We start from the raw sequence: 25,531 nt of genomic DNA on the forward strand, positions 1-25,531 counted from the left end.
ACAGAAGTATTTATATCTTTTGGTCTGCATTTTGGAATCAAAATGCTCAGAATAAGAATCTCAGCTTCCCAACAGCTGTATATCACCTGGCAGAAATGGTGTTATGTTACTTCCATTCTGAGTGGTCACATTATGCCTGCTAATGCCTTCAACCATACAATTCAGCCAGCTAGACTGCTTAGAAGGAATCCATCACTAGGTACATTTACACGGGGAATTAAAACGTGGCTTCAGTCTTCACATCAATTTAGGCACATTATTCTCGTTTACAGCTGTCTCTTCCCTGAGCTTTGCAGCAAAAACTATTTTCCTTAGAGGATTGATACCCCTATTGGTTTTCAAGTTCAAGTACTGTATTAGATCTCCAAGTACTTTGTTATATCTCTGTTTTATTCCTCTGTTTTTATATATACCAGAAAAGCTGACTCATGAGCCAAAGTCTATACAGTATCTATTGGAAAGTCGCCTTGCATTATCTCGGGCTTTCTGTGACTATTTCTGCTATATTTTCAGGCTGCTGAAGAGAATTTGAGATTCTGATCCTGATAAACTTTTAAGATAACAGTTTCCAAAAGCACCACTGATTTGGGATATTTTGGTTAAAACAGCTCATGCCTGATTTTCAGAGGTTCAGAGAACCTTCACCTCCAGATGAAGTCACTGAGGACATCAGGCCCAAGGTGTCAGAAGCTAGGTACCAAGAAATTGAGGCAACAATACAGCTGCTCCTTTAGAAAATGCAGTAGTTACTGCCGTGTTGGTTGCTAGATGATGTATGTATTATTCCCCTTCATTTACATATTTTTTAGTTGCACTTTTAAAAATATTTTCCTTTAACCCACACACAAACCCCGCTCTGTGCCAGGGCCAAACCGTGTCTTAACAAAGGGCTGCGGGCTGGCTTATCTTCGCGTTCTTTCTAAGCATAGCTTTAGTTTTTGCCCCTTTGCAATTCCTCCTACGTCTCCATCACACTTTAGATGTGGGAGGAACTGACCAATGTCCTGGATTTACCAGGTTTTGCTCAAGTCCTCAGCCTTGAGCAGCCCTTTAAACCAGCTTCTGGCATCACTTCTTTATAAGGTAAGGCCCACTGCTCCTTTAGCTCCAAGCCTGGACATTTGGGTTACAGCAGTCCCATTGCCTCCAGGACTCTACCAGTAGGTCCAGATTAGTTCAACCGCTGATGGGAATTTACCCTTCAAGGGAAGTAAGGCAACTAGTAGTAGTTGCAGCGACACAGTCAGCTGTTCCAAACAAACTGGCATTTATTAGCCAAGTGGAGACAGTATGCAGAGCCCTTAGCCTGGCCAAGATGAACTCAAGGCAGAATTCACAGAAGCAGGAGCAAGTACTGGATGTGCTGCGTGATCTCCTGGGATCCGTTTCATCTCATACAATTCTTAAGCCCAGACAGCAACACCTTAGCCCCCTTGTCCTCTCCAGTTTTCCCTCTTCTGTTCCATAGGGAAGTTTAAGCTGCTCTCTTTTAGAGTATTATTGCCAGCACTGCCTCTCTGGAATTCCCCATTCAAACATACAGTCCTTGATGGTTCCTTCTTTCTCACCTACTCTCAAGGAAGAACTGATGTCTTCACAGCCAGAGGAAAGCAACCAACAGGCACGAATCAACCGAGTCACACCCATTATTCATCAAAATATTACAATAATTTCCATATTCTCCACCTGGAGAAATCACCAGTTTCAAGTGCATCGTTCTTTTCTGTCTGTTTCCTTGCGCAGATCTGTCTACCTCGCTTGTGGTGCTGGATCCTGCCTCTCAACTGCTGCCCAGATGACAGTGTATTAGTAAAGCAAAGCGGGTAGCACATTAGGTCCCTGCTCGACCAAGTGCAGAGAATGAAAATCTGTTCTCAAACTAGAAGTTGCAAGATGGCAATGGAAAGAAACAAGAACAGAGCGCTTAAAAACATTAGGACCAGAGCTGTGTCAGATTCTTGCTGTCAACCCCCTCTCCTGTCCTGCCGTCCTGTTACTTCACTTGCAACTTTTGAAGTATGTTGCATGTCTTAGGACTGATATAGCGTTCTAAGCAGATGGGACCCTTGCAAAGCAAGTAAAGAGACAAGGGTCTGCAGCCTGGCTATGGATGTGACCGTTGCAGTGCGATTGTCCCAGAGTGGGTGCTGAGGGTGTGAGGATGGGGCCCAGCCCGCCTCAGTACCTGGCCATGACAGAGGTGGGACTAAAACAAAGTGTCAGTCTTCCTGCTGCTGACCGGGGGGCTGGGTGTGACGGAGAAATGAGGTGCGGGAGACCAGCCTTTTGCTTTCACTTCTTGGAGTTAAATTTCACCGGCCCTGGCATCAGGGAAAGAAAATGAACATGCCAATGCTGCAGGGAAGAACTACCCCGGAGCCCAGGGACACGTCTGCACGGCAGCATCTGGCGAAGCGAATCTGGGTTGCCCAAAGCTTGCACACTCTCTGATTTTGTCTCAAGGTGCATCTCCCCCCTGCCCAGGGGATCGCACAAGGGTCTCCCAGCCCCGCTGGGGACCTCACGGGACATCCATCAGCACAGCCAGCTACAGCCCCAGGCCTCCTCCGGGGGGGTGCAGCAGGCCCGGCCACAGGCTCCGAGCTCGCCGGTGAGAGGGAGCGGCTGCCCTGCCCGTCGCCTGGAGCCCAGGGGCGGCCGATGCCCGGGCTGCAGGGGACAGCTGGGTCTGGGGCAGTGGTGGGCTCCAGCCCTGGGGCTGGGCGGAAACTGCCGCTGTGCCTCAGTTTCCCCACGTGCGGCGGGGTTGCGCGGGGGACAGGGCCGCCTGTGGGGCAGCAGGAGGGCGGGTGTGAGAGGGCTGCAGGGCGCGCGCGTTGCGGCGCGGCGGCGGCGCTGCCCGGGCCCGGCGGAGCCCCGCCCCCGCGCCCGGCCCCGCCCCGCCCCCGCCGGGCAGGCGCGCGCCGGAGCCGGAGCCAGCGCCTGCGGCCGGGCGCCTGCCTCAGTTTCCCCGCGCGGGGGTCTGCTGAGGAGACGCCTTCCCCGGGGCTGGGGGCGGCGGCGGCGGCGGCGGCACCTGCTCCGGCCTCGGCCTCGGCCGCGCCGCTGCGCAGCGGGACCTGCGGGTGGGCGGCCCCGGCCCCGGCCCCGCGCCAGAGGTGTGTGCGGCTGCACCGTGTGCCGGTATGTGCGCGCGCGCACAGAGAGACTCTACCTGGGGAGAGGGGCGAGATATATGTGTGTGTGTGTGTATATACGTATATATATAGAGAGAAACTATATATAGACAGAATATAGCTGTGTGTATGTATGTATGTATGTAGTCACTATATTCTCTCTATATAGAGACTATAAAGAGAGAGAGACTATACACGGAGGAAGGGATGTGGGAAATACAGAGAGAGAACATATGCATATGTTCTCTCCCTGTATCTGTATATAGGGAGAGACTATATAGGGGCAGAGAGAGAGCGTGTATCTGAAAGAATATATTTAGAGAGAAAGTGTGTGTGTTAAAAGAAAGAGCGGGAGAGAAAGCTGAGGTTTCCTGACCCCGGGCGAGCAGCGGGGCAGCGGGGGAGTGAGTGACTGGCCTGAGAGAGGTGGGAGGGAGAGGAAGGGAGATGGTGGGGAGGGCAGGACGTAGGAGCCAGAACCTGCAGGGACAAAGGTCACAAAAGCTTTTCCGAGGAGTGGGATGGGCACCTGTGGTCCCTGTTTAAACCGTCCCTGGCGCAGGGCAGTTTGTGGATGGTTTCCTGTTTCCCGTATTCCCCTTCAAACTTCATTTGCAAGTCCTGGGCTTAGGTTGTTTGCTTTGCTCTGGTTTTGTTTGCTTGTTGTGTCAGTCCGCAGCCCAGGCAGCCGCACTCCTGCTTCCCACTCCGGCCTGGAGAGGTTGCTTCTAGCCATGACAGGACGGCTATGCCTCAGTGTCAGTTTGATCTCAGCCCTCGGCTGCCAGAGCCAAATCATGTTGTCCGTGTCTTTTGTGATGTGGGCACTCGTCTACTAAGAACAGAGATGAGAGCTCCAGTTGGGGTCACCTAATATGTAAAAGGGGCAATGAATGATGGTGGCTTCAGCTCAAGCCGTCCGCGTGGGATGGAAGAAATCACTCAGGAAATCTGCCAAGTTCCCCCTGGGAGATGACAGGGATATGATTTTTCTGCTATTGGTCTGTTGGGAAAGTCTCTACGAGCCTTTTTGAGGAGAGTAGCCCATAAGGCTGATGCTAGGTGCTCTTTTCTCCATCTCCATCTGCTGTCCAGAGGCTAAGAGGGCTAGACCAGTTGTACTCTGGTTATTGGGAGAGTTTGGGAGTAGGTTCTGGAGCGGTGAGTGCATCCTCCCCATGGACGGCATGTGCCATTGCACTAACAATCGTATTCACACAGCGCTTTTCATCCTGATATCATGAAAAGGGCCTGTATCCCATCCCCATGGAGTAGATGGGGAAAGCGAGGCACAGCCAGGTGAAAGGACTTGTTCAGGATGGCACAGTGCATCTGTTGCAAAGGCAGCGATGGACTCTGTCTCTTGATTCAGAGCCCAGTTGTCTGCAGAGCTAGGCAGGCTCCAAGACAAGTCTATTTCCTTTAATCCTATTTTTGCTTTATGCATGACTTTTTAATACAAGCTTTGTAAATGTGAAATGGGTGAATTAAAAAGAAAGTGCCTGTTTGTTGTTTTTTTTTCATTATGCACTAGAATGAAAACTGCTGTCGGTCCTCTCCAGAGTTAGGAGTGGTGCAGAGTTGTGGTTTTGCTGTACAGCACAAGAAAACCCCCCAGTCTTCAATAATTTATGTATGCATGTGAGGAGCTTAGTGGGACTATGCAAGTGGCCAAGTCTTTGCAGGGCCTGAGACTTCAGTACTTAACTTGTGCTGGGAAAATGTTGTAGTTAAATACGCATGGATTCATAAGCTTCTTCATCCCTGTATTACTTGATAATCCCCATTTCACTCCAGTCCTTTCTCTCGTGGTGCATTTGTAACACACAGTTTAGGTTTACATGACCGTTTTGTGGTCCAGAGTTATGTACAAAGATTGATGGTGTTGCAAAAGCCAGTGCTAGCCTCTGGATTTCTTTTCCTCGGTCTCTCATAGTAGTCTGCAGAAGGACAGAAGGGGGCACTCCCACCACCAGCCACCCTCATGCAGACCTGATATGTTCAGTAGATTTTTGCATGGCCAGTGGTTGACCAGCTTGCAGACTTGTCCCTGAGCTGCTGGATAGCTGAAAAGCCTTGCATGAAATATAAGGAGAAGATTAGCTAAGCATGAAAGAAAAGGCACTGACGAGTCTTAGCTTGCTGTTTTACATTGGAATGCTTCTTTAGGGTACTTCTGGCATCCTTTGGTTGTGATAGCATCTCTGAGAGCGAGTTGCGAGCACATGACTGAGCCTTGGGGTTCAAAATAGGCCTTGTTATGTTTCTTGTCTTTAATAAATACAGCAGAGCCTCACTGGGCACTTATTTTACATAAATCATATTTCAGTTTCCAATAACTAACTTTTAATTAAAGTACGGTTGATACCAACATAACAAATGGATGCATACTAGGCTGTCTTTGTGAATAAAATTCACAATTCCCTTCCTATTCCCTTTATGGCCCTTAGATGCTTTTGTTGCCATTTTAACAGCATACGGTAGCAGCTGTTTATCTTTTTAATATCACTTTTTGCATGCGTGTTCAAGAAACAAGAATTATTTGAGCAAATGACTCCGTGGTCTCTTAACAACATTTTTTTAAAGTAACTTGAAAAATAGAAGGAGGAAATTAATGTCTAGATAAGTAGGTGGGAAAAGGTTGCATAATGCTGAGGTGGTCCCAAAGCTCCTTGAAGTTAATGGGAGCCTTTTCATTGATTTCAGTAAACTCAGTTGAGTGTTTGGATGCGACCCTGCAGAGCACGCAAGAATGTGCTTCTGGCCCATTGAAACCAGTGGAAGTCAAGCATGTTTTTAAGTGGTTAGTTGAATGGGAATGGGCTGCATGCACTTGTGTCCAAATCACCTATTAGTTGTATAGTAACTCTTATACTTGTGTAACTCTATAAGGTACCACTGTGCCTTGCCTCCTACTGAAGTCATTAGTAGCTCCTGAATTGCATCCAAACTAAACCACGTCTGAGGAGTTTTACTTCAGTGCACCAGAAAGACTTTTAAAGAGTCTGGAAAACCTGCTTGTGCAAACAGTCACGCTGTTGGAGCACAAAAAGGACAAAAAACATGATGTGTACAAACTCCCTCGGGTAGCAAGAGTTAGAATGAAGGCTTAAGAGTATGATCTTTGGATTAGGGTTAATTTCTGGTTAATTTGACAAGTGTCTTTTACTGAAAGGACTACTTCTGATTAAAAGATCTAGTTTATTTTGGGTTTGCTTCTGACAGTGTATTTTAATGCGTTCATCACTGTTGTGCATCTAACAGCCCAAACGTTTATTGTGATTTACCATCTGGTATGTGGGAGTTCTATGTGATTCCTAATTTTAGTTGACAGCAACCAGTTTAGGAGGATTTTGTTCTAAATTGTTGAGGAATTTTTAAAAGTTGCCAGTGAAAGTGGGTTTCCTTTGTATTCAATCAATGCAAGACTTTGTCTCTCTAATTGGAAATCTTCCTTGCTTCTCAGATTTTCTATCTTAAATAGCTTCACCTCTTCCTGGCAACATTTATAGAAAGGACTCATTCAGTTGGATGAAGACGGGATGTTTATTATTATTATTTACTAGAGTACAGACATTGTATTGCTGTTATTTCTTATGGCATCAACATAATATAGCTAACTAGCTGTAAGCTAGTATTTTAAACAAATGGTTTTATGACCACACAATTGAAGAGCTACAGGATAATTAGTGGGTTGTATGAGTGGTAGCTGCTATTTCACTTCTGAAAGTTGTATAACATAGTGTCACACATTGAATTCTCACAGGCTCCTAGTAATAACTTGTTTGAAGACCAGGACAATCCACTGGGAAATAGTCATTGACAAGTGATTGTTTTTTTCCTTTCAAGTGTCTTCTCCTTTAGTGGTTGTTCTCTTCCGGTGGAGGAAAAAAAATCTTTATTTTTTCTTGACCTTATGTTTAATTTGCCAAGCAAGAAAATGTGTTCTTTATTTTAATTACATTTCAGTAACCAGTTTTCCTGTCCAATAGCCATTTTCTCTGAGTTCTGAAGAACTTTCTTTTTTTTTTTTTTCCTTTGAATTAATTTTGAAGCTGGCTTGTACAGACAAGGAGTGGCATTATTGTTTCTATTTAAAGGAAACTCAAGCTGAATTCTGGGCTTGGAAAAGTTTTGTTAACAAGATCTAAAAGTGTTGGGAGCCTAGACCCTCTTTGCAGTCCATAGAGGGACAAAGGATTGGGGCTGGGACTGGTTTATAGCTGTTGTGATCACTGTCTGCCCACGGGCAAGGTACATCCACTGATGAATGGATGAAAGGACTGTGGTGGTGGTGAGCCTCAGAGAACAAGGTGACTAAGCCTGAAAATGCATCTGCAAGGGTCAATCAGTGCAAAGGAGGAAGAATCTAATAAACACAGAGATAACACTGGGAATACCTAAGGAAATCTCTGCAGGAAGATTCTGCTGGGTTTTACTGAAGGCCCATTTTACAGACGCGCTTCATTGCCTCTTGCTTTTCTCATTGCAGTCCCTCCCATCTGTGGCATCTGACAAACAAAGGGCAGCAGTGAGGGGTGCTGTGCAATCATTGCTGCTTGCATTTGCCCTTATAGATAGAGCCTCTTCATTCAAGGATCTTGAGGAATTTGAAAACCCTTAACTGATCACTAGATTTCACAACATCCCTTTGGGTTTAGATAGGTTTAGATAGGAATGTATTGCTTCAGCTGCTGGTGACTTGCACCCCTCCTGGGGATAGAGCATGCCAGTCCTTTGATAGTGTGCTGCTATAAAACAGTTAAGGAAGACAAAGAGAAGAAGAATATTTTAGCCAAATAAAACCAAACGGATAAAATATAATGGTCTGACCTGGAATGTGGCCAGAGCTACCTGTACTTTGGACTCTTTTAATGACCATGTGTAGTGAGGGCCTCAGTTTCTACATTTTGTCCCAACTAAGCTGGAGCTCAAGGGTTTCAGATCAGCTCTTTCTGGATTGTTCCACCTCTGATGCAGCAGCCAAAAATGTTTGGCTCAGTCGGGCCTGACGAGCCTATGAAGTCAGGAAACTTTAGTTATTACTGGCCATCTTAGTATCCACAAGGAGAAAAATGTAAGGAGTCTGGTATCCTGGATAGTTTGGAATCTGTGACGCTTCTGCAGTTCAGGCTGGAGTTGTGTTTGGACAGCTGGGCTCAGGAATGACGTTCCTACTAGGAGAACAGCCATGACGTTCCTAACAGGAGATTTTCTAATTATTATCTCCACAGGGGAGGAAGAGCATTTAGACAATGAAGACATAACTTGAATAACACAAGGAACGATGGTCACCACTAATTTCACCCCCCCACGCCCAGTACCTTGTGCAGTTCAGCTCTGCTCCTTAGCTAGGACCATGTACATCGTGTTTCTGTGGAATACATTTGTATAGATAGTCTGTAAGTCTTGTTGTCAACAGGTAAAGTAGCATTTGGACAGGAGATATAGCCGTAGCAACCCAGAAAGGTGCATCTCAGCCTTCCAGTTTTAACCGAGACCCTCATTAATTAAGAGCTTAGAGTTTTGCAATTCATTATGGTGAGTGCAACTAATGTAATGGATAGGAGAGTTAACTGTCATTTGTTTGGACTGCTGGTGGTTACGTAACAAATCCTTAGCTTCAGAATAGTTATTTAAGTAAATTAGTTGACTTAACCTGCCGAGCACAGGCCTCAAAAGGCAGTCTCTTCTGCCAGTGTGGTACCATGGTTAGGGAGCAGGAACATGCCAGAGCAGCAGCATACTGAGGGCTTTGACGCATCTTAGCCCTTGACCGGGGGGTCTCGTTATCTGCAGGCATGAAGGACACTGGTCCTTGCTGGTCCTTGTATGTGTTATAAGGACTTAATTCCCTTATGGGGTATTGAAGGATTGCAGGTTTTTATAGTACAGCCATGGTGAAATAACCTTCTGCATGCACAGTGTCTCTCAATTGGCTAGTCATTAGGAATCTAGTTCGAGGCTCAGTGAGTCACCTTTTTTTCTGCTGATCTGAGTTGAAGTCAATGACTTATGACTTCTTGGGAGAGCTTGCAGGGCGGGGGCCATCTCTGAACGTAAAGAATAATACTCTGCCCTTGCATGTGAGTTTATAGTTCAGGTCCACTTCTGCTCCTGGTGGAGTCTCCTGGAGTTTGGAATAGATATCGCATGGACATATTTTCTGGGGGGGGTGTATTGTCAGTAGTCTTGGGTAATCTAAGGATTCTCCTTTTAGAGGAAAGGCACAGTGTAGAATAATTTAGAGGAAAGGCACAGTGTAGAATAATTTTCTATATGTGGGTGGTTTACTTACCTTAATGCTACTCTTCCTTTTTTTTTTTAAAGGAACTAGAAGGTAGATATTTTGCTTATCATGTCAGATGAAATTGGAATCCAAATATTTACATCTTTTTGCTGCATCTCAGGTTCAGAACCAATTGTAGGCACTCCCAAGCTGTTTAGCTGTCTCTTTAACTGAGTGGGTTGTTTTCTTCTGAGTGGCAGAAGACTATGGAGCCTTATTTTGTTTTTCAATATTTTCTAGCCAGATTCTGCATCTGGAAACACTTTGCTCTGCAGGTCTGTGTGACCTGTATTTATAATTTCCTAGCCCAGGGGTGGGCAATTGTTTTGGGCAAAGGGCCTCTTACTGAGTTTTGGCAAGCCATCGAGGGCCGCATGACAGGCAACCCAGGGCAGATTAACATAAATTTTGTAAGGGCCCCATGGGCCAGATAGAATGGCCTGGCGAGCTGCATCCAGCCCCTGGGCCGCATTTTGCCCACCCCGTCCTAGCCTGACCATAGCTATGTTTTGTGGCTTCCTTCATCTGTAGTAGAAATTTCACACACTTGAACTAACTTTACATAATAAGGGGAATGTTTCTGGGTGTACATGTAACTAGCTAAGGAGCAGCTCAGAAAACAAGATGGAAAAGTATAAGGGGAAAAACAAGTGCATGTATATGAGCATATAAATAATAACCCTTCTCCCTGCTATAGTGCTTTTCATCTGAGCTCAAGGCTCTTTACAAATGAGGCTAGAGGATTGTCCTCACCTTGCAGGCAAACCAAGGTACAGGGAGATTAAATGATTTGTTAAGCATCACACAGTGAGTCTGTAGAGTAGCCAGGGAGAGACGCTACCTTCCTGTGGGTCAGACTGCACTTGTTCTCATGAGTGTGCGTGGGTGTCCTCATTCCTACCTGAGGCTTGGATTTCGGTTTGGAAGACAAGTCACTGGGGACACAATCCTATCCATCCTGTAATCCCAGCAGTGTGAACAGTATGGGCATCATGGTTTTTGTCTTTTGTTTTTTTTTCTTTTTCAGGTTATCATTTATTCAGGCTGTCAGGAGACATTAGTTGACTTTATTGCTGGTTTTTATTTTACTTTTATTTGAGCTATAAAACATGATATCTAACTTTACTGTTACGTGTGGTAAACAGTTTTTAATGTGTCCATTTTGTGCCTACAAAATGATCCTTAAAACTCATTCTCTCTTGCATAAACTTCCATAAATACGTATTTCAATAACAGGCATATATTTAACACACAATAACTGTCACACAGGAATGCATTTGGGCAAACCTAACTGAAGTGTTATCCTTTCTAATGTAGCTCCCATTGTTGTGAGCTGTTGCTCTAATGTTACACATGTACTCTGTCATTTTAATTTAGTGAAAAGAACAGGTTTTTAACTCATTGCATACTCAGATGCCCACTTTGGGAGCTCTATTTGACACGCTGCTCATCCAGTTAACAACGTAATGGTATTTGGATCAGGGCCTTGGAAATACAGTATTGTGGCTTGAAAAGGAAGAAAGCCTGTTACGGTAAAAGCTCACTTTTCCATCTAGCTGTATCAGAGATGCATTAAATCATAGCTTAATAGCACCGGTTAGGTTATTAAAGCTATTCTGTAATGGAAACTGCTCAGTCTGTTTTATGGGTGTGTTTTATTCAAAGTGCTGGACACAGTGGACGTCATCAAGGAGCTGTACCAGCTGCTGTATTTTTATTCCCCCACCCCAACCTCCCCATCCCAGTCTGTGCCAGCTGTTGGCATGTCAGATTTGGGCTCTAGGGGTGGGGAGAGCACATGATGAGGGCATTCCTTTCTAGCATCGTCTTATGCTTGGAGCTGTTTCCAACAGCTACTGGGGAGTCCCCAGGGGAGAGTGTAAGGACGTGTACAAATCCAGGGGCTCTACACCCAGTCCACATTGTGCACAGTTACTGAGTTGCACGTAAGTTTAGGGAGGAGAGCCCTGCTGTCCTCAGATAGAAAACCCTGCAAGCTACAGTGTCCTGCGTTACGATCTTCCTTCTGCAGTTTTTCCTTTGGTAGGGAATGACACTGCCAAGTTCTGGGTACAGGAATATATTTCAAAAGCTGTCATTCCAGGGCATGTGCTTACCTCTCTGGCAGCGATGAACCGGGCCCAGTTCTGTCCTCTGTCGTCATGTTTTCAGCCAGGCTGTGGAAATGAAGGGAGCCGAACATGGCCCATGTAAGCACCGGTGGTATTCTCCGGGGCAGACTTCTATTCAGGGAGCACCTGAAGGGTTTTCAGCTGTTCTTTGTTCCCCCCCCCCAAATTGAGCCCCCTTTCATTATACTCCATCTCACAGGAATAATATTAAAAGACCAGCATTAAAGCAGTCTTATGGTCTAAAACATGGCTGTATTAAAAACAAAACAAAACAAAACAAAAAACCCCCAACAACAATAATAAACCAAAAAAACAGCACCCTCCTACCAGCACCTGTTCATCATTTTTGCATGCCTTTGAGCCATATTTGATTGCATTACTGACAAAAGTCGTTTTTTTTTTTGTTTTTTTTTTGCTCCCTGTTAGCAATGTAGAGCTGAAGAACAGGGAGGGTTCTGCTTTATCCTATGTATCATCAACAGAATTGTCAGATAAGCTGTACTGGCAGACTGCTTTGCCTGCTGATGGTTTAGGAGGCAGAGCATATCTTGGCTTTCAGAGCCCAGATCCATTTGTAGCAACAGTGCTTACAAGAACTATATAATTTTATTTTTTTTTAAACTTATAAACAGATCTGGAATAACCAAGAGCGTGAACCTGGAATCCCATAATGTCAATTTTACAGCTGCTTCTCAGAGACCTGCATTGTAATATTCCAACTAAGTACTTCAAGAGGTCTCGCCGTAAACTTGTAAATGTCAGTCATTTTTTTTCTGCCTAGTGTAGTTATACTGTTATCAAACCCTTCAGGAGAACATGCAGGGATGCCATACAGTTCCTTCCCTGTCTTTTTGTTCGGGTTTTCATGCCACACCCACTGCCCTTGTCTTTGTATAATGGTGTCTACACCTCTATGTTAGTGATGAAAATCAGGGTTAAAATTGGAGATGTTCCTGCTCTGAGCAGGGGTTGGACTAGATGACCTCCTGAGGTCCCTTCCAACCCTCATTTTTATGGTTCTGTGTGCTTTTTCTTCATGATCCATTGATTGGCAAAATATTCCTTCTGATAACACAGGCTAATCTGGCTAGTTATAGTTCAAGTAAATATTTCAAAGCTCTTTTAGCAAAGATGTCAGCGGCACAGTATTTTAGGTAAGAAAGCTTTTGATATGATTAAACCGTGATGTAAGTACTGCTAAAGCTGTTTGTTTTCAGGAATAAATCCCATTTTTAAGCAAGCTTCCTACCAGTCTGGTGCTACTGTTTTCTTTTTCACCTATGAGCTGCTATTAAAGAGCAGCAGGGGCTGGTTTTTAAAGTACGACCACACACTACTTACTGTATGTTGTAAAGAGAATGCGAATCTCACTTGGAAACCCAAGGTCAGCATCTCTAATGGTAGTGTTGCTGGTAATGGAAATTTGGGTGGCTCGCAACTCATCATGGATGGACAGTGACCAAAGGTCTGAGGTCACAATGATTCATTCATATTACAAATGGTTTAAAATGGGCCCAGATTTGGGTGGACTTGGGTGCTCATGGGACGAGTGGTGTTCAGGATTTCTAAATATCTGAAACGGGATCTAGGTAAGCATGGGATGAATTAGGGAAAGGGGAGATGGGACTCTAAAGCATTAGTTCTGTTGCATGACAAGGCCAATATAGCTTTATCACAGCCAATGGAAAGTTGTTGTTTGTAGCTCCCATGCTTGTCCTATTTCTAGGTATCTGGGTTGTAGCAGTATTGGCCTAGAGGAAAAAGCATTTTTTTTTTTTTTTTTGCAAAAATCTAGTTGGTCTAATAAAAGATATAATCTCTACAACGAGTCTTGACTGTCTTATTTCTAGGCTTACTTTCTAATTTATCTTGTTTGTTATCTCTACTTGTCCAGTGCTTTGAACAGTGGCCTAGTGTTCAGATACGGTCTGCCAGGAGCAATACAAATGATAGATCATAGAGGCCCAATGTTTTTAAGTTACCTGAAGTATTCTACTGAGGAGCAGGCATGCGAAGAAGGTTTCTGTAAGTTTCTGCATCTATAAAATACTGAAAGCAAGCAAATCATGCAAAACCTGAGTAGCATGTTTCCATTTGACTCACTGGTTTTCAAAAGGGGTGACACTATTTGCTGCATTAAAATGAGATGCTTCTGTTCAACTGATGCATTCTGCTAGTTTGGTAGGTGTGGGGAACACCTTTTTCCATTAAGGAAATGAGTAAATATGTTGATTTAAAAAAAACAAAAACCCCCAACTAAAATCGAGATGAAATTTGTAAATGACAGTTCTTTCATGTTTAAGGATTAAAAATTTCCCTCTGAGCCTGGTTTAGGTATGCCGCAAGCTCTAAACACTGTGCAGGAACCCACTTGGAAAAAAAACCCTGCTTGAAACCCCTTTTAAATTCCCCACTAACCAGATGGTCAAAAAGCAGAACCCCGCAATCAATGAGGTAATCTGTAAATATTTTTAATCATTACTGTGGAGCTGCTGTGTTGATGCTGCTATGTAAAATGCTGTTCTGTGGGGCTCATCACTGATCAGTTTGGATAAAATGGAGAATAATATTAAGCTTTGTACCTTTATTATGAATGGTGGGTTTCATCTACACAGAGAGGTTTCCATCAAGGCCCGCGGATGGATTGTAAAGCCTTCTTTCAGTGTGTAATTTAAACCCAAACAATCTTTCTTTCCTTTCTCAGTCAAGCCCTGATCAAATGTTTTCTGAGATGTCTTATTCCAGCTGAAGTGCTGTAGCTCAGTAATGACTTTTTCTGCTCAAATTGCCACAAGTAGTTGGAGGAAAGGGGGAGAGGTGGAGCTGATGGGGAGTTTGTTTGCTGTAAAGAGACCAAGCCAGGGATAATGCTTAGGAAGTAGTTAAAAGAAAATCAGCAGATTAAATAGATGTCAAATGAAAAGAAACCTTCTTGAGAGGGGGTTGCATCGAACCAGCCAGAGGCATGTCTTAGAAATATATACAAGGGCGGTAGCATTCTTATGCATAAGACATGAGGTTTCTTTAGGGAGCAGAAATGCAGAGCTCCCATCCACCAAGAAGGCAGCTCTCTCCATTGCTGGGTTCACGTCAGCCCTACAGAACAGCGGAGACTCCCGTGAGAGCCCCTTCCCGGGTCTGAGTCTAAAGGCGGCCTGCTTGAATGCCAGGCCCTTGTGAAGCAGTGGCTGTGGTTCTGTAACAGGCTGGGGCCACGGCTGTAGAGGCAATAGGCTTTTTGAAAGGTGGGGTTTTATCTAGCCTTGCTTTAGAGCAGGCCGACTGGCCACAATTTGTAACATGCTCTCACTGCCGTGTGTTGTAATGTTAAATATGAGCCCTTCCTGCCTTGTATGAACAGTGCAAGGCTGCCTGGGAACTTTGTTAGGAGACAAGAGGCCGAGCCGTTTTGAGTGCTGCTGGGGTCTGCAGAATATGAAGGAACACAAAGCCAGATTTGTGAGGGGTAGGTAGGTCCCTTGGTCCCCCTGACCTGCAACAGTGGGGATTCAGCTGCCAGACAGCTTTTAAAAGTCTAGTTGTCAGTGTCTTGCAGAGGTGGCACCATGGGGATGTCTCCTTGGAACCAGGCATAAGCTTGGCTTGGGGCAGGTGAATAGCATGGGGCCTGGAGAAGTGCTCTGAGTGCTGGGAGGCAGGATTTCAAGGCTTTCAAACCTCAGTTTGCCACAGACTTCATGGCTGACCTTGCAGACAGACAGTCCTGCTCTTCCTGCCTCCATTTCTCCGTCGGGAAGGTGTGCAAACTTGCTGGAAGTGTTAATGCTTGCTGGGGAGCTTTGAGAGCAAAAGTGTCATGCAAAGGCTGAGTGTGGTTAGAAGTATTGCACAGTCCGAGAGCTGTCCCTGGATGACATCTCTGCTCTGGAGCTGAGCCAGGGTGAGAACTCTTCTCACCCTCCCACAGGCTGCTTCCTTCCCCAAGCAAAGTGAGGACAGGGAATCCCTGGGCCAGGATCTGGGGTGAGAGCCCTGTGTTAATGTGATTGCCCTCCGAGTGATCTCACCCTGACAGCCAGCAAGGGACTAGCAGCCTCTTGTTCGTGATTGTCCTGATGAGTCTGGGGACCCGTTTATATCCCTGCTCGGAAGTGCAGTAACTCCCTTGGGGTCAGCGGTTGTCACTGCCGAGAGGGCAGAGCGCGGGACCTGGACCACAAGGTTGCTTTGCTGCAAGAGTTCCTCTTCCCCAACCCCCAAGCTGCTCAGTGGCTTGCCAGTACTTAGCACTTCTCCCTTTCACTTCCCTTTGCAGCTTCTGGAGGGGTCAGCCTACTGTCCAGCCAACCCAAGGGGTCCCCACACCTGGTTTTTAAAGCTGTGACCAAAGTACTGGCAGGGAGCAGTGGCATTAGGGATGTCGAGGACTGACTAAGTCCCTTTCTGTGCACATGTCATTTCTGTGTTGATTGCTACATTTAGTTTGTGGACCCCCCTTTTGTTTTGTTTTTTTGCTGGGGAGTTCTGCTGCCCAGAATACCAGATGTTCAGAGCTCCTTGCTTTTGGATTTATTTATTCCCTTTTTTTTGGCGAGAGCTTGACTATTCGCAGTCTGATGTTGCCCCAGAAGGGCCAGCGGAGAGGCCGACAAGATGTGGGGAATGCCCTTCTGTGCAGCTTGAATGCTCCACACGGGAAGAACAACGCTTGCAAATGGGACATGCTCAGTACTTGTAAACTGTGGGCATCAGTGGGAATGACAGAGCATTTATTGCTAGAGCCCAGGCTGTTCATCGTGTGCAGTCTGTAAGAGCTGCAGTGCTTTCAGTTACCCGTTGCAAAAGGATGTGTCCACTCTTGTGAGTTCACAGAGCCAAACCAAGGCTTTTTAGTTGACCTGCCTCGTTATCAAATAGTAGCACATAACTTACAGCTGCTGATTCATGGTGGTAGGGGTGGTTTGTTCACTGCACTGGGCTGTAGCAGAGCTGAAAATGCTCCCAGTGAGGAGGGAAGCAAGGTCTGGGACACAGATTTCTCCAGAGAAACCCTAGGGACCGCTAAATACAGAAGGGAGGACTGGAATTTATGGTGTGTCACTTCAAGCAAGAAAAAGCCAGATTCACTAAGGAGTAAACTTGTTAGTAGTGTTGCCTGGTGGGTGGGACTCAAACGTGAACTGGGAGACCTTGATTTTTCCTCCTAGCATTGCCACTGATCTGCTGCTTGATATTGGACGTACTTCACCTTTGCATCTCTTTCCCATACCACCTTTTGGTTTTCTTGGGTATGAAGATTGCAAGCTACTTGGGCCAGGGCCTGTCCCTGTCTTGTGTAGGGCCCTGCTCTTAATTGGGGACTTGAAGTGTTGGGTTGAGGTTATTTTTGGCCATGTCTGCTCTAGGTTTGGTGTGGGGACACCACCATCCCTCCAATAAAAAGTACTTCTACGGTGACAGTTGTGACAACTGAAGCACAACACCTCGATTAAGCAGACAGGTCTTCAGAAGCCAGCAAGAAAGAATGTTATAATTAATCTGCCTCTGTGGAAAGATAAATGCCAGGTCTATTAGTGTACTGCAGTGTTTTCAGCGTTTGTGCTAAAAATGAGCCACTCGCCACCTGCCGGGTGGCACCTCATCCTTATTGCAAAATGTATTTACATATGAATTTGTCTACTAATAGCTCCAGTCTGCTTTGATCCGTCTCACGTGACTCGGTTTCCTGATGCTTCCAAACCTATTTTAAATGTATGGGGCTGTCAAAGGGCTCCGTCCAGGAAGGTACAGAGCAATCCCAGTTCTGGTAGCTGTCCTTGAGAATAAAGTTCAGATAAAGAACTCAATCCTAAAAGGCAATCGGTGGAGTCTGTAAATATTTTGGATGGGAAAAATAAACCTCTCATGCCCTGTTGGGAGCTTTCTTCTTTTAGCATTTTTACTGTGTGTGGGAGTTTTCTTCTTTTAGCATTTTTGGTGGGTGTGTGTTGTGCTTCTTTTATTGGGCTTTTTTCCCCCCAGAAATTTGCAGATGGTGTAACTCTATTAAGACCAGTGGTTGTAGGCCTGAATATTTAAAAGATACCATCTGGGTATGTGTTTCCTAAGGTTTACAGGGTGGATATACTGTGTATAATGGTTTTTAATTTGAAGTGGATTTATTCATTTTCCCCCCCTGTCAATGTCAAATTTACTTTAAAAAAATCTGGTAAAACCTAAACTCAAATCATAAGCATAATCTAAATAAAAGAGAAGTTGCTTCAGTGAGCCTTCAGCTTGCAATTACATGGCACAGCTGTTTTAGTCAGATGGAGAACTGGGGAACACATCTGACTTCTGATGTCAGCCCAAGCTTTATAATTCTGTTACAATGTCATGTACTCATTTAAACATCTTTTATTTTCAGTCTTTACAGTGAGGCAAATACTCATGTTTACATTTTTCCAAATGTCAGGACTTTCAGTTTCTTTGTTCAGAAAACCTTGGGCTTAATTACTTTTGGTTTCAGTTTAGATCAGATGCAAAGAAAATGTTTGTATATGATATTTTCTTTATTCATTTGAAAAACTGGAAATTGGAAAGCATAATGTCCTACTGTTTTACAGTCTGTGGGGGGGAAAAACAGCAAGTAGGAGAGCATGAGATCTCTTAATTCCCTTAAAAAAAACAACCTTAAAGGAGCTGGGGTCAGTATTTCACATATTTAGATACCAACTGGGATTTTCAGATATACCTAAGTCTAATTGAAATCTGGCCTATTTTGACCGGAAACAATCAATTAATTCACAAACTAAAGATAATGCTAATCAGTTAAAAATGCAACACTTTATGCATGCAGTACTGGTAGTTTTATTAACTAATAGAAACTATTCTAACATGCTGCTTTTGTGCACTTGAAATTGAACTCCAATTTCTGTCCCAAGGCAAAAGATGATAGTGCTTTTCTTCAGGATATCTGGGAGTGTTTAAACAAATGTTGTAACACCTAAGGCTCATGATCATCTTACCTCTGCAAGTGAGGAAACTGCAGTGCTGAGCTCAGGTGACTTGCTTGAGACTACCAAGGGAATCCAGAGTGGGACCAGAAGTAGCATTCAGTACTGCCTTGGTTGTGGTCTTTTGATGGTCTGACCACTAGGCCATGTTTTGGGGATTGGCAGCTTGGTTTCTAAGTCTACATGGCTGTTTTCTCGCAATTGCATTACAAAAGGTTCTGATCTGAACTAAATAACTTTCTGTCCTGTTGGTGTAGGGCTTTCACCTGTCCCGGGAAAGCAGAAGTGGCGTTTGGGCTCACTGTGACCTGCTCATTTGTGAATCAGCCAGATTAATAAGCATTTGTGGACTAACTATATTTCTAAACTGTGTGCTCACTCTCTGTGAGGGCTCTGGGATTAATGGCCCTGAACTATTCCTCATGCTTGATCCTTGTCCAGTGTGACTCTGACTGGGGCAAGCATGTGAAAGCAGCTTTGAAAGTGCAGCTTCAAATTTATTTTGGCAAGGTATGAATCATTGCCTTGTTCACCACCAGGTCAGTTCAACACAACCAGGCCCCTCTGGGTCCCCGGGGTGGAGTGCCATAGTGCTTGGCAAGATTGCCTCGGCCTTGGATGTGCTTTCTCGTAGCCTGCAATTCAGGTTTTGGTTCAAAACGTGTTGTGGCACGTGCAGCTTGCTCTCATGGCAGCACACGTCCCAAGCCATCACCTGCCTTAGCGTGGGCTTGACATAGAGGAGTTCTCGGGGGAGGCCTCCTCTGCCCCTGCTGCCTGTGTGCCGGTGAAGCATGGATGCTATCAGCAGCTGTTTCTCCTGCAGCGTAAGGAGGTCCCTTCCAGCCCTAAACTTCTGTGAATCTGTAACACGGGGATTATATAAATGTAGACACTGCTCTTTGACACTTGAGTCCTTATAAGTTGACTTGGGCAGCTAGCTGCAGGCTGCAAATCCTTGAGCCAGAAAGGCCCATGGTGCCCTCCCTGACGAAAGAGAACGAGGTGTTTTTATTGCCCCTTGGTAGCTTTAATAGGAGTTTAGTTGATTTGGGGGTGGGGTGGGGATGTAAAACTTTGTGGTGAATCAAGGCATTTCCTTTCCTCAGCATACCTGGCTGTGATACCTCCCAGCCTCACACACCTCTGAAGCTGCATGGCTGTTTGGTCTTCTGTGAAAAGGGAGGTTGCAGGGGGGGGGTTTCCTGTGCTCTCTGCTGGACTTCCCACTTCTGGGAGCTTTTTTATGCTTGTGCGTTGGCTTTTCCTCGAGAGAATTGTAGATGAGGCCAAAATTAAGGAAGGACCTGGAGGAGCATGAACATGAAATGGGGGGAAAAAAATAAGAAGCTGGTGGAATGAGGTTCTGAAAAGCCGAGTGTGATCTGTTCCAGTAATCACAGCACTAGGGCTGGCATTAAAAAATACTCCACAGTTGTTAAGGGTAGTGTTGACAGGCCTGCTCAAAGGAATCTCTTAAAAAGGAATAGATGAACTGCTTGCTTTAATCAGCCAAGCCACATGAGTTCCTTAGGATGCAGTTGTTTTATTAAGCTCTTGCTGGACCTCTCTCAGCACTTTTGGCAAAGGCAGTGCTGTGGGGTAGGATGAGGCAAGCAGTTGCAGTCTGAAGCTGGGAGAGAAGAAAGGGGTCATTCTTATTCCTGCTTTGTGGATGGAAGTCTATGATGGATAGACTGATGTGGCCCAGTTTCTCTACTCCTAAAGCAAGCTTCCCTGGCCAGTCTCAGGGGTGCTCAAGAAGAATGCTGCAATGTGTTTTGTTTTATTTTATTATTATTTTTTTTAGCAACATCCATGCTAAATGTGCACTCACTCACACTGGAAGCTTGCACGGGGGCTTGTGATTACGGTATGTTACGCAGAGAAAACACATGAGAGTGGTCAGTGCGTTACATTTTTTTTTCTTTTAAATTTCCATGAGTTAGAGAGGATGGTGACTCATGGCTTGGAACGCACTCTAAATCCCTAAGGTGCTCATTGCCGCCTACCATCATGTATTAAATATCTAACATACCAGAGGGATGTCTGCAGAAAAAACTATGATGTACAATTATAAAATGTTACAGCTTTGCGTTGTTTGCACAGGAACTATTAGCATGGCATAACTGTAGAAATAACATGGCTTCTCTTTGGCTGTTGATTTCCCATGGGCACAGCTGTTAAGTGTATGTGTGTTTTATTTTCTCTAGGCTGTTGACACATGTGGACCAACACTGACATCCTATTTCAGCAATGTTGCTTTGACTCCCTCCTGTATTCAGAAGCATCGAGAGAGATTTCATACCTAAGGTATGTACTAGCAGTTCAGCTGAATTGCTGTTTTATCAAAAAGCGTTATTCAGATGTTACCACGGAGAATGGAAATGACTCAGAAAGGCACCGTCTCATCGCTTGGAATCAAGGGGCTTAACTTCTGCTCATGTTTCCCTTGAACAGGTGCTTAAAGGAAGGGCTGTAAAATGGAGGCTGTCAGGTATGGCTGCTTGGAAGTCTTTGAGGGGAAGCCGTTTTCCATACTTGGTGGTCACAGGGCTTGATTGACTTGTGTCGACTGAACTTGGGGGTAACTAGTTGCTATTCCTCTCATTTGAAAGAGAACTCATGATAAGAAACCTGTTTTTGCTTCTGTTTAGACACCACACCAGAACAACGATGTTTGTAAAGTGGATTGATTTAAAGAGATCCTACAAGCTGGGTAGTCCCCAGATGTAGACTTGGAATATCCACTTAAAGAGAAAGTCTCTGTGCTCCATGATTTTTCTTTTTCCTTTCAAAAAACCAGTGAATTTGTATATGTTTTAATTGGATTTAAAGATGGGAGTTTGCATCCTGAATGCAACACTGTGCTGATACAAAAAATAAATAAAATCCAAATGAAGTAGAGACTGATTCACTTTAATTTTCCAAGCTGACTGAAATGCCTAATTCCCCAGGTAAGCAGCATAAATGGTAGGCAGTCAGATGCCTAGATTTCGCCTTCCCCCCCGTTTGAATAATTAGAAGTCTGAAGAGAATTTGTGCTTTTTATAATTGTGTAATACTTTGCAATTACATTCTGCTTTAACCTCGTGGAGTGTCCCTCCTACACTTCCAGTGAGTATTTGCTGGGTGTGAGCCGCCTTTCTGTTTGTTTTTGAAATGCGCAGTGCGGGGCTAAATCTGCCCGAGGAATCAGCAGAGGAGCAGGAGATCTGCAGTAGACGTGGACTCAGCCGTACTCTTCCTGGGTGTGGTGTTTTGATTTCAGTTTTATTGTTCTCGCCGCCCTCAGAACTTGCATCTCTGTGGCCTTCCCTTGATTGCGAGGGCTAACTTTTATTGCAGTGTTTAGCTCTAGCGACTGTGCCCTCTGTGGTATGCTCTGGTGTTAGGGACTAAAATTCAGTGTTCAAGAGCATCAAGAAACAGGGGAAAGGTGAATAAATCTTTAGTTGTGATGACGTAGGCTAAGGGCTCCAAGTTGCTTTTATACCTAGATGAGTGTAAACCTCATTTGCTGGTGTGCTTGGGAAGAGCTGCTGGGGACTGCTCTGGAGCAGCCTCCCCAGAGGATTTCCAGGTTTGGAGTGTGCAGTCAGGACCCGGGGTGTCAGAAGTGCTTAGGGGCACTCCTGCTGGGACACACTGCCAGCACGTTGCAGTATTCCCAACCCCACCGTGTCAAAAATTCTGAGACAAACTTATAAAAATCAAGAGATTTGAATGCAGACCATGAGATGCTATTTGGAAGTGTGCATGTGTGGGCAGGGGGTTATTTGTGAAGGTGTGGGGGGCTGTGGGTGTGTGTGGGGGGTGTGGAGCTTAGGGAGCGGGGGCTCCCTGCATAACCTGGCAGGATGCAGGGTACTGCGGGTCAGGAGTGAGGGGCAGCAGCAGGACTGGGGGGGCTGTGGCTTGGGAGTGAAGGGCAGATGCACAGACAGACGCATGCACATGGACAGACAGCCGTCCACTGCTCTATTGCATGACTCGCCTTGGCCCTGAGGCCCCATTCACCCCAGTCCCTGCCCCATTTCCTCCCTCACCGTGGGGACCTCGAGCTGCACCCCCTGCCCCTTTCCTCTCCCCCTGCCTCTTCCCCTCCACAGCCTTACCAGCTTGATGCTCTCTACACATGCCAGAAGAAAAAATCCTGAGATTTGATCTTTTTATCAGGAGATCATGAGTCAGAGTTAATTTGACTTGGAAATCAGGAGTCCCATGATTTTGTCATGAGAGTGGGCATTACTGATGTTGTAGCCACACCCTGAATGTGCACTGTTGTAAGCAACAGCAAAATCTGGTCCTTTTTATTGTCTCGCTCCATCTCAGGCAGGAATCACTGGAGACCAGCAGCCATTTGGTATCCTCTACTAATGTATTATTAGAAAATCCATGGGAGGAGGGATACAGAGCCCAGACTGTCTCTTGGGTTCCTATACCTAGCCACCAGGCCCTGAGGAGCGAATCCCTGAGTCTCTGTTGCGTGGGTGGCATAGTGGGACTTCCACTGTGCTGGAGAAAGGACAGGAGCAGGCTGTGTTAGCTTTGCTCCCACCTCCTCTAGGTCTGGGGTTCCCTGTTTACTAATTCCTGCACCTTTGCTCCCTTCCAGACCCGTGAAAGGCAAAGGAACATTATTTTCTAAACCTATGGTGAGCAAAAGGAACATGGAGTACAGTTTCTCCTTGTCTTTAGAGTTAATTTTGCCCTGTGGTCTTAGTTTCATTCCTTTCCCTTGCCTGAGGGGATTAATATATCAAGAGGGCTGAGTGTTTTTCTCTAAGACAGGTGCAAAATGGTTCGAGTCACTTACTCATAGAGTGAGAAAAGCTGCCTTTACTCACAGCCAAGCTAAATGGTGCAGCACACACCACTGGGGAGTATGTAGCATCTAATGGATCAGCAGGTGAAGCGCATAAGGGAGAAAAACAGGCTTTAAAACATGTGTGTGAATATAGCATTCATACAAACAGAGGGTTGACTGGTGCTGGCCACAGCTAAGAAGAATGCCTGCAGGCACTGGGGAGTTTTCCCACTGGGCTTCACCTGTGCAGTGCTTCTGCTGCTGTAGTCCCAGATCTGTTCATGCCCAGACTGCCAGACAGGGCAAATAAGAAGGGTTGCTCCTGGGAGGTGCAGTGCTCAGCATCCAACAGAGAGAAACCAGCACCTGGGTATGTAGATGCATCAGAGGTTGCAGGAACTGGGCCTGAGGCACTAACACCTGTTAGCGTGTGGTGCCTCCGGGCCCAGTTCTGGGATTGCACCTCAGAAGCTGCATGAAGCCAGCGATGGGCAGCACCCGTGCTAAGGGGCAGAGGCTGCTGGGAGAGAGTGAGCAGGGGCTGTGGTGTCAGCAGCCAGACCTGTCCCTTTATTTCCCACCCCGTGGCTTCTAGTTGTCCTGAGTGAATGCATTTCCTCCTTTTTCCTTTTTCTCAATCTTCTCTGGGCTGTGGCAGTGAGGGGAAGTGAACCCTTTCCACACTGGAATCAACAAAACTTAACGTCTTCCCCTTGGAAGAGGATGTGTGGAGGGGCTGGGACTTGGAGCTGGGTAATTTAGGTGAGGATGGGGCTGCGCAGCAAATGGGCTGAGGCAGGCACAGGGGTGGGAAGGACTAACTGGGCACAGAGCCCTTGTACTCTGAGAAAGTGAATCCCTCACTAGACTACGCACAGACCCCACTTTGGAAAAGGAAGTGTAAATAATGCTGGCTCCTCCGGCTGCAATCCTCCTTCCCGTCTGCAGCATCCACCTTCTCAGGTGCACTGCCTCAGCCCCTAGTGGGTGTAGGTGGTCCCAGCTGACCCAACAGCGAGTTGTCTCAATATAGAGCTGGGACTTTGCCGTGGGGTAAACCAGGATCGAATCCAACTCTGAGTGGCATGCACTAAACAAAAGCCCTATTCTGCGGCGTAAGAATTGTCGGCCACTTTACAAGTAGCCTAAACGCAACTCAGCGGATCAATACAATGCAATCTATTTTTATGTAGCATCTTTCATAGGAAATATTTTGTGACATAATGAGTACTAGATTCGGGTGATAACACTTTAGAGAGTTGGGTGACAGCCCGGTTTATACTGGCAGGGAGTGGAACCCCATCTGGAGAGGTAGCAGCAGGAGATGCAAATTTCAAGGCATTTAGAGCAGGGGTGGGCAATTATTTTGTGTGGAGGGCCGCTTACTGAGTTTTGGCAAGCCTTCGAGGGCCACATGACAGGCAGCCAGGGGCAGATAAATATTAATTTTCTAAATTTTTTAGGGGTCCCACGGGCTGGATGGAATGGCTTGGCGGGCCACATTTGGCCTGCAGGCCGCATTTTGCCCACCCCTGACTTAGAGGCTATGGGTTAGTGTGGCAGCTACCTGGTTACACTGACGGGTGAGGTGAAAGAGGGCACTAGTGGGGGAGAGAGGTGAGTGGGGAATCGCTCAGAGTGAGGGGAGTCAGTTATGTGCCAATTGAGTTGTGTATGATCATTGTCATGGGCAGAGGTAAGCAGGAAGGTACAATAAGCTTGTTTTACAAGTGTTTGACCTTGGCATGGACTGGCATTTTTAAATCTGTAGTTGAAGTAAGGGGGTGTGTTTAATTTCCCTTGTCATTGTCACAGTCGAAGTACTACACACGAGGAACTGTTTGGATGCACAGTGTAACTGGGAGGAAAAAACCTGACTACACTGGCTGGTGTGGTTCTAACCACAGCATCAACTGACAGCAGTTTCCTGTTGCTAGTAACTTTATATAGATGTGAACCTTGTTCATGTGTGTGCTTTTGTCTGGCTTGTCTTTGTTAATGTTTGGCTGAGCTTCTGCACTTAAGTTTGGTCTTGTTTGTTTGCCCTGTTCATTTAGGATGCTTGTTTGGAGGGTCGAGGGTGAAATAATTCCAGAACTAGTTACAGTCAAATGCTTAAGAACCAGAAAATGGGTTTCTGCATTTTTTAATTATACATATAGGGAGGGGAAAAAAAGCAAAACAAGAGCAGATCCTAGAAAATTGTC

General features: G+C 45.6%; 1 protein-coding gene across 7 annotated transcripts in view; it reads left to right on the plus strand.

Annotated features, from left to right (window-relative positions):
* Window positions 1-2,906: 2,906 nt before the first annotated feature.
* Window positions 2,907-25,531, plus strand: part of PITPNM2 (phosphatidylinositol transfer protein membrane associated 2) — a 177,862-nt gene continuing 155,237 nt past the window's right edge. For all 7 annotated transcript variants that reach the window (XM_090063322.1, XM_090063329.1, XM_090063326.1 and 4 more), the window contains exons 1-2: window positions 2,907-3,144; window positions 20,728-20,827. The gene's annotated coding sequence lies outside the window, so the exon portion shown is untranslated. The remainder of the gene's footprint in view (window positions 3,145-20,727; window positions 20,828-25,531) is intronic.

This window comes from Crocodylus siamensis, chromosome 9, assembly GCF_052110815.1.
Source record: "Crocodylus siamensis isolate JL-2025a chromosome 9, ASM5211081v1, whole genome shotgun sequence".
Taxonomy (NCBI): Eukaryota; Metazoa; Chordata; order Crocodylia; family Crocodylidae; genus Crocodylus; species Crocodylus siamensis.